Here is an 8,682-nt window from a genome sequence, read left to right as displayed (position 1 = left end):
AGGCACTCCTTCCTCCTGATGAGCTTGATCTGTCTACTCCAGAATTTGTTTCTGATGAGATTGTTACCTCTGAAGTCCCCCATTGCAAAAGACACATTTCAAGCCTAGGCCTCAAATTCCCAGAGTCAAATGTTCAGATGGAGATGTTGCCAAGCAATCTGTCAAAGCATGGAATAATTCCAGTTGAGTATCCCCGTCCTAAGCGGCCCATCCCATCTTCTCCCACTATTCTAGATTTTTCATCCAGAGTAGGCCAGAAGAAAGGCTCATCCAAGAAGGAATTAGAAATGTTTGGTTCAGTTTCTTCATTTTTTATTAATGAATTCCCAGAATACATAACAGGATCCCCACCTAGTCAAGATTTTGTCTTCTCAAATCGTAATGATATACCAGACACCAAAATACTAAACCCGAGTTATCCTCTTCCAAGTTCTTCAGGGGTGAAGGAAATGGTCCTCTCTGTATTTCATGATGTAAGCCAAGAAGAGGAGTTACTGCTGTCTTCCAGAACCGAAATATGTACCAGTACTGGATCATCTAATACTTCTGCCTTAAATTCAGAAGAAAAAGTGCTGGGAAGAATGGAGGAGGAATTTGATTCTGGAAATGGGTGTGACGAAGATACAGATGAAGATACATCTAAATATAATTCATGTATCCTTTTATGAAGCTGTACAAGGACAGGGATGTGGTGAAGTACATCAACAAGATGGGAAGTCAACCCTGATGAGTCGAGGCAGCACAAATTTAAGATGAAGGGTTAAAAGTTCAGGTTGAATCAGTTAATTGTTGATGGATCTTATTGGGGTTGGGATTAATTTTTGATATAGATTTTGTGAGAAATGAGATTATTTTCTTGAAACGTGTTAGGTTTATCCATGGTATATACACGTAGATATAAAAATCATTTTGTTTGTCATCCAAAACAGAGAAAAATTTCCTAGATTCTTTCATTGTGGCTTCTAAGTAAGCACACTTCTACCTGACTTGGTGTTCTTTAAATATGGAATATTACAATCCCCAGAAGCCACCAGAGATAATGAAGATTGCAGTGCAAAACATTTGGTGGAGGCAGGTGTGAGAGAGCCTACTTTAATAAGGAAAGGAACATGGTTTCTGTGTATAAGGGATGGAAAATAAAAGTTTTTAGGCCCTCCTAGATCTATATTTAGAAATCTAGACAGGAGGTTTTAAGCTACAAATAAATGAGTCATCTTTGGAATCCAATAGTCAACTTACATTTTTGTATAACTCAAAGGTGCCTAAAAATAAATCTTCCTATTCTTCCTGTTTATGGTGTTTTTTTCCTCTTTGGTTGTACTCTCCTCTCTATACTCATCCCTAAAGAACATCTGTGCCATGATACACATTCTCTAGACTTTTCATAAATGCACGTACCTAATAGTACCGGCTGCCACTCTACAAATATTGGGATTGCTTGCTTTCCTCATGGTACAATCTGGTGTAAACAAAACAATCATAAGTCTCATAAACCCACTTTTCATATTTTTGGACATATATTATTTGGTTTTGCCATGATGTGCTGTAAAAATAATTTGGACAAAAGAAGCTACAGATAGTTTTTGACTTATGACCGTAATTGAGCCCAGAATTATGGTCGTAAGTTGTGCCCATCATTAAGTGAGTCATCATGTGACCGTACTTGATTTTATGAGCTTTTCAGGGGTGGTCATTAAGCAAACGCCATAGTTGTTAAACAAAACCATTGTTCACTAAAACAAAAACCATTCTTTTTTGCCAGAAACTAAAAAATACATTTCAGAATAACAGAGTTGGAAGGGACCTGGGACGTCTTCTAGTCCAACCTCCTGCCCAGGCAGAAAACCCTGGTTTCCTGCCTGGGCAGGATGTTGGTTTCCAGCATACATATCAAGGTCATGTCACTGGGCTGCTACCACTCAAAATATCATCATGTGATCGTGAGGAAGGAAGTGAATTTGAATCTGGGTCCTAAGTACCTTTTTTGGGTCTGTTGCAACTTCAAGCATGCTCCAAGCAATTGGTCGTAAGTGAAGGACTACTGGTACTGAGCTTTGCATATAACCAATTGTATCTAAGAATTCACCCTGAAATACAGATTAGAAATTCTCTTACTGGCTGCATCTGCAAAATCTCAAGCAATGCTTGATCTCAAGACCCCCTTCCTCACTTTAGAGATGATTAGGAATGTTTTGTGGAAATAAAAAGTTGGAAGTTTGAAATGGGGGAGGTGGAAGAGAGAAAAATTGAGTAATTTGGATGGCTGGATCTAAGATAAAGTCTTCTGTCTTCCTGCTTCCTACCTCAGCCTTGCACAGCTCTGGAGCATCCATACTTCTTAAAGTTACCAAGTTTGGAAATAAAAAAACCTGAAAGAACTCTGTTTCAGATGCTTGAAGTTGTTTTTACCTACTTTGGGATGCCCACGTTCCCTCTGCTGGGGGGACCTTGATATTTTATTTTGAAGCTGATGGATGGGTGTGGTGTTTATTAGGCACTTCATTATCCCGTATGGCAGGGGTAGGCAACCATGGCAACTTTGCAACTTATGGACTTCAACTCCCAGAATTCCTGAGCAGCCATGCCAGCTCAGGAATTCTGGGAGTTGATGTCCACAGGCCGTAAAGTTGCCATAGTTACCCACCTGTGCTACTGGTATATGCCAAGATTAACTTCCTGTCACTACCAATAAGTCCTCAAAAATGATGTGACTGCAGAGAAAAACCATGGGAGGAAGTAGATTGGACTGACCGTGGAGGAGAAAGTCTAGCAAACTGGGCCACACAATAGCATCAGCCTCAAAAAAGCATAATAAGAAGCCTAGAAATTCCTAAGAAAGGTTGATAGGAACCTTCCTAGGAAAGGAAGGACATAGAATGAAGCAGCAGGATTTCTTCTGTGGGTTCTGTTTTGGGGTTTTTTTCTAATCTTTCGGCTGGGCTACCTCAGAACCTAGATTTAGTGCTCATTCTGAAGAGTACTAAACCTGTATAAGAAATAGCCCAAGTGACAGTCACAAGGATGGAGCGTTTAGACCCATGATGGCGAACCTATGGCACGTGTGCCACAGGTGGCACACAGAGCCATATCGTTGGGCACGCGAGCATTGCCCTAGCTCAGCTGCAGCGCACTTGAGCACGCAGGCCAACTGATTTTCGGGGCTTCCAGGCACACCAGAAATTGACAAATGGGCCGTTTCCAGCCTCCAGGGGGGTGGAGAAGGCAGTTTTCACTCCTAGAAAGCCTCTGGAGCCTGGGGAGGGCGAAAAACAGGCCTACCAGGCCCACGGGTCTATCACATGCCAAAAACAGGGGGAGCACGGGAGGGGGGTCGCATATGCAAGCGCGGAGGGGTGGGGTGCATTCAACTGTAGGTATGGGCATGCATACGCATGACCTCTTTGCGCTCCCCCTGCTTTTGGCACATGACGGCAAAAAGGTTAGCCATCATTGGCTTAGACTCATGACTGTGTCATGCAAGTTGAAGGTGACTAAACCAGATACTCTAAAATCTGCCTATATTCACCCTGCTTCTTCCCATCTGGCAACTGGTTTTTCCTTCCAAGAAGTAACCCACATCCAAAATATGTCCTCCCCTTGACGACACACATCCATAAACTTCTATTTGATGTGGTAAATGTAGGTTACAAGCAGAGGTGAAATGCTCCCGGTTCGGACCGGCTCGGGCGAGTAGGTAGTGATGGTGGCGGGCAGTTCGGAGAACCAGTAGCCAAAATTCCTGCCCCTGCCCCCCATGCCCAGCTGAGCCCCGCGATCATCAGAGCCTTTTTTTCCTTTTAAATGGCTCTGACTAGCCAAGTTCTGACATCCCAGCTGAGTTACCTGCTAATCAGGCAACTCAGCTTGGATCGCCAGAGCCATGTAAAAGAAAAAAACTTTCTTTTTTTCTCCCCTCCCCTCCCAGCCTCCAGCTTGCTTACCTTAGCTGCTGATCCATGACGATCGTAATCCATGCATCAGCAAGCAACTGAATCTCCCTGCCTGCAATCAAGCTCATTGGTGAGCAGCTCTTTCTGCCTGCCTGCCTGCCTAGACTTGTGAACTTCAACTCCCAGCAAAGCTGGCTGAGGAATTCTGGGAGTTGAAGTCCACAAGTCTTAAAGTTGCCAAAGTTGGAGACCCCTGTTCTATTGGGTAAGTTTTTTTTCCCCTTTGGGAGCTTTAAAAAAAAAAGTTAATTGGGGTTTTTTTTAGTTGTTCTTTTTTTAGACCTAGCCATTTAAAGTTTAGGAAGTTTTAAATTTAGCTGCTTTTATATAAAAATAAAAATAAATTAAAATAAAATAATATTTGTGCAGTTTTCTGAAATTTAGTGTATTTCTGTAGTATTTCACTCTAACTACACAAACACACAAAATCTCACAAAGCTGTATGTGGAATTTTGTGTGTGTAAAGTATGAAAGTTGGTTTTTTGGGCTTTTTGTGGCTGTGTGAGTTTCCTGCTTGTTGCAGGGGCCATTTTGGGTCTAGCACAGCTGCTTTTACATTGTGGGTGAGCCAGTTGTGTTGTGTTGTGTTTTGTAGATTAAAAAAGGGCAAAGAAGTGACATTGACTTGGCCACGCCCACCCAGTCACTTTACCACCAAGCCCCGCCCACTAATTAAGCCATGCCCACAGAACCGGTAGCAAAAAATTTTAGATTTCACTCCTGGTTACAACTCTCACACATTTTGGCATAGTGCTTATATCCAACTTTAACATCATAGTGGGTCATGATTAGCATGTAGTGGTTACCCAACCTTGACAATTTTAAGATGTATGGACTTCAACTGTCAGAATTCCCCAGTCACGATGCTGATTCGTAAGGTGAGCAATCGTCCTCTTTTAGGGAGGACAGTCCTTCTTTTGTAAGTTCTGTCCTCTCTCGAAGAGTCCTCCTATATGTCCTCCTTTTCGATATTCGAAAACTAATCTGTAAATCTCCGTATTGGATCGATGCCGATCCGATCCATTGCATGTGATGTGACATATTTGTATTTGACATGATGATTCGTCAAGGCTCGGTACAGTGTGGTAAGACACGATTATGAGATGCTTGCGCTCTGCACAGGAGAATTGTTTTGAGAGAGTGCGCTGCGCGCAAGAGTGCGCTGCGCACAAGTGGCTTTGTTTACTTCTTACCGAAACACGACATGGCACGCATGCATTAGACTCACTTCTTTCTCAGTGAATATTCAATTATACACAGGTGAGCACAATAATTCACGTTTTATTAATTCATTATCTATTTAATAATTTCCAAATATGTATAATTTTATTTACAAGTTTATTTGCTTATGTTATTGTTTCAGTTTTAATAATTAATTGTATTTATTCATAATGAATGTGCTTACATTGTTCGTGTAAGTCTATTTTATTTTTAATTTTAAATTTCATTTAGGGAAGGAAAAATCAAAAAGAGGAAATGCCATTACAACGATAAATTGAATAAGGAATTTCCATTCCTCATATCAAAGAAGGATAACATTGTTTTCTGCAGTATTTGCAGCGGAGAATTTTGTATTGTAGTTGGGGGCAGAGCAGCTATTACGAAACATTTGACCACCAAGGAACATAAGCAATCATCAGATGCATCTGCTTCCAGTTGTAAAGTAACAAGTTTTTTTAAAACTTCAAATTATTCTGAAGATGAAAAACAGTTAGCTGCAATGGAGGGAACATTTGCATTTCATACCATAATTCACAATCAAAGTTTTCGTAGTATGGATTGTACAACTAATTAATTGAAAAAGTTTCATATGCTAAATTTTCATGTACCAGGACAAAATACGAGGCTATTATTAAATCAGTATTTAAAAATTACTGTGACAAAATACTTACAGAAGACTTGGAAACTGCAGCATTTGTAACGGTTTTATCTGATGCATCCAATCATAATGAAACTAAATTGTATCCAATACTAGTAAGATATTTTAATGTTACCAAGGGCATTCAAGTAAAAATTTTAAATTTAGAATCCATTGAGGGCGAAACTGCTGAAATTTTGTCAAACCATCTATACAGACTAATAAATGAAAACAATTTGAAATCCAAACTTGTTGCACTAACAGCTGATAATACAAACACAAATTTTGGTGGGTGAAGATGCAAAGGGGTGAATAATGTGTATGTAAAATTACAAGATTTATTCCAAAAGAAAATACTAAGAATAGGTTGTAATGCACATATTTTGTCAAATGCAATCAACACGGCATCATGTGCCATGCCATTGATGTAGAAGTAATAATAACTACAATTTATTTGTATTTTAACATTTTACCGTTCGTGTGCCTACTTTAAAACAATTTTGTGAAGAAGTGAATGACAATACAAAAAACTTTTAGGATATTCAAAAGTGGCTTGCTCTAACACCTGCTATCGAGCGTGTTCTACAATTATTTGAGCCTCTCCGTTCATATTTTTTAAGTTTAGACAAATGTCCTAAAATCCTGGAATCGTTTTTCAATAATAAAATATCTGAGACATTAATGTATTTTGTACACAATCAAGCATCTATTTTTTCACAAAACGATTCAAAAGATTGAAGGTGAACACATATCAGCTACAGAAGTTAGTCTTATTTTGAATGTCTTTATCCTTCAATATAAAACTTGATTTGAAGAAAAATTTCTTCCTTTAGTTATAAAAAGAAAATTGTCATACTTAGAGGAATCAAATCAGAGCATAACGGAAAAGTTTATCAAAGAAGGGCAGAATTTTTAACAAACATGTTTTCAATATATTGAAGAATGGTCAAACAAACATCATAGGAAGTAACAGTTTTCAATTGTGTTTTTTGACTTCATCGCAAGTATATTGGACAGATATTGAATCTTGTGTTGAGTTTTTATCTAAAGAAATGCCAGACATTAAAATAGACGACAATTGTCTCTTTGACGAAATTAGAAGACTGAATGTATTTTTACATTCTGAAAAATTAATACAATGGGAAAATAAACACGTTGAAATTGATAAAAGATGGGTGGAAAATATTCAGCCATTTCAAAAATGAACATATTCCATGTGAAAATTTATTTATTCTTGTTCAATTTACGTTGTGCTGCCTTGGAACTAATGCAGCAGCTGAAAGGGTTTTTTTCAATTGCTAATGATTTTTGGAAAAGTGAGAAATTGAGACTGAATGTTGATATTCTAGCTGCAGCACTTGCCGTAAAATTCAATATGAAGGATATTTCTTGTTCAGATATTTCCAATATATTGTTAGAAGATAATACATTGACAAAAAAAATTTATTCAATTGAAAAGTACTCATTTAAATAATAATTAATAGGCATGTAAGCATAGTTACAATATAAAATGTTATCGTTACAAATGTTTTTTATTATGCATTTATCATATTATAGTGTATTCTGTATTATTGTTGCAGTGAATAAAATGTTTCTTTTATTTCCTCCAATTTATTTGTGTCCTTCTTCTCATTGTAAAAATGTTGGACACCTTATGATTGGGGAATTCTGGGAGTTGAAGTCCACAAGTTCCCAATGTTGAGAAACACTGGGAGAGCCACATTCTAATTCACCCTTAAGTATGGAAAGTCACAGATACACTCTCCTGGCCCAGCCTACCTCACTAGACTGTTGTTGTGTGGGAAAAAATAGGAGGACTGGATATATCACCTTGAGGTGCTGAATGAAAGATCTTTATAAACCTAATAAAAAATGATTCTGCTTTTTAATAAACATTGCCTGGAAAGATCTGTATCTCCTCCTTTGTAATCCACATTTTATGAAAAAGAGAAAACAGTAGCACTTCAGTACTGAGCAAACTTACTTAGCATTCACACCTAATTCCTAAACTGAGGTTGGGGGGTCAAGATGACAGTGGACAGGCAGTTGGGGGGAAACATGTAGTAGTAATTCAAGTTTTTATGAAGAGAATATAGACCCAAATGTCTGGAATCCAAGATAAAACAAAGCAATCTTTTGAGCATTGCATTTCCTGTGCAAATAGGTTTTGTGAATTGGATTCATATACTAGAACAAATAATAATTTTCTTTAACTATAGTTTGTTGAAAAATTCATAATTGCCTGGTACCATGGAATACTAAATCAGAAAGAGATTTGTTGGGCTTCGGCATAGTATATCCTGAGGGGCTTGTAAACTATTCCTTGTGGCTGTTTAATGGAGAATGAGATTAAAGAATGGAGAAGGACTCCCTGAGTCCTTCGGGAGTAGGGCGGTATACAAATAAAATAAAATAAAATAAATAAATAAATAAAATAAAACACGGTTGACTAATATCAATGGCTAACTTCATAGCATGCCTTAAGCTGAATTCAAACAAACTCCATTGCAATATAGAGCCATGCTACCAAATGAGGCAGGGGTGGGAATGTAAACATTAAGAGAAAAATCCAATGGAGAAACGATTTGCTTTATTTTAAGCTCCACCCATACACCACACCTGCATGCATGTAAATTTATAAAAGGGTAATCAGGGGCTCTTTCCACTCTTCCTTTTTTTTTTTTTACTTTGTTCCTTTCTGTAGTTTGACTGATAGATTTTGTTTCTTTTGGGGTCTCCCCAGAGGAAATGTCCCTGTTTGCACAACTTGGAAACTAACTTCTTAAGGTCCCTGCATTTTCTGGAAAGTAAATTGGGGGGGGCAGAAAATAGGGGGGGGAAGTGTCGAAGGAAGGGCCTCACATGAACGCTACC

At 38.3% G+C, this 8,682-nt stretch overlaps 1 long non-coding RNA gene across 1 annotated transcript; it reads right to left on the bottom strand.

Moving 5' to 3' along the window:
- Positions 1 to 290: 290 nt before the first annotated feature.
- On the bottom strand, positions 291 to 3,999 carry LOC117666867 (uncharacterized). Its single transcript, XR_004591917.3, has 3 exons — positions 3,942 to 3,999; positions 1,399 to 1,459; positions 291 to 550 (listed from the first exon to the last, which is right to left on the bottom strand). It is a non-coding gene; the product is annotated as an uncharacterized LOC117666867 (long non-coding RNA).
- Positions 4,000 to 8,682: the final 4,683 nt, after the last annotated feature.

The sequence above is a fragment of the Pantherophis guttatus genome, chromosome 4 (genome assembly GCF_059756535.1).
Source record: "Pantherophis guttatus breed Tessera chromosome 4, ASM5975653v1, whole genome shotgun sequence".
Taxonomy (NCBI): domain Eukaryota; kingdom Metazoa; phylum Chordata; class Lepidosauria; order Squamata; family Colubridae; genus Pantherophis; species Pantherophis guttatus.
The sequence above is the reverse complement of the archived record's forward strand: the minus strand, read 5'-3'. Positions and strand labels throughout refer to the sequence as shown.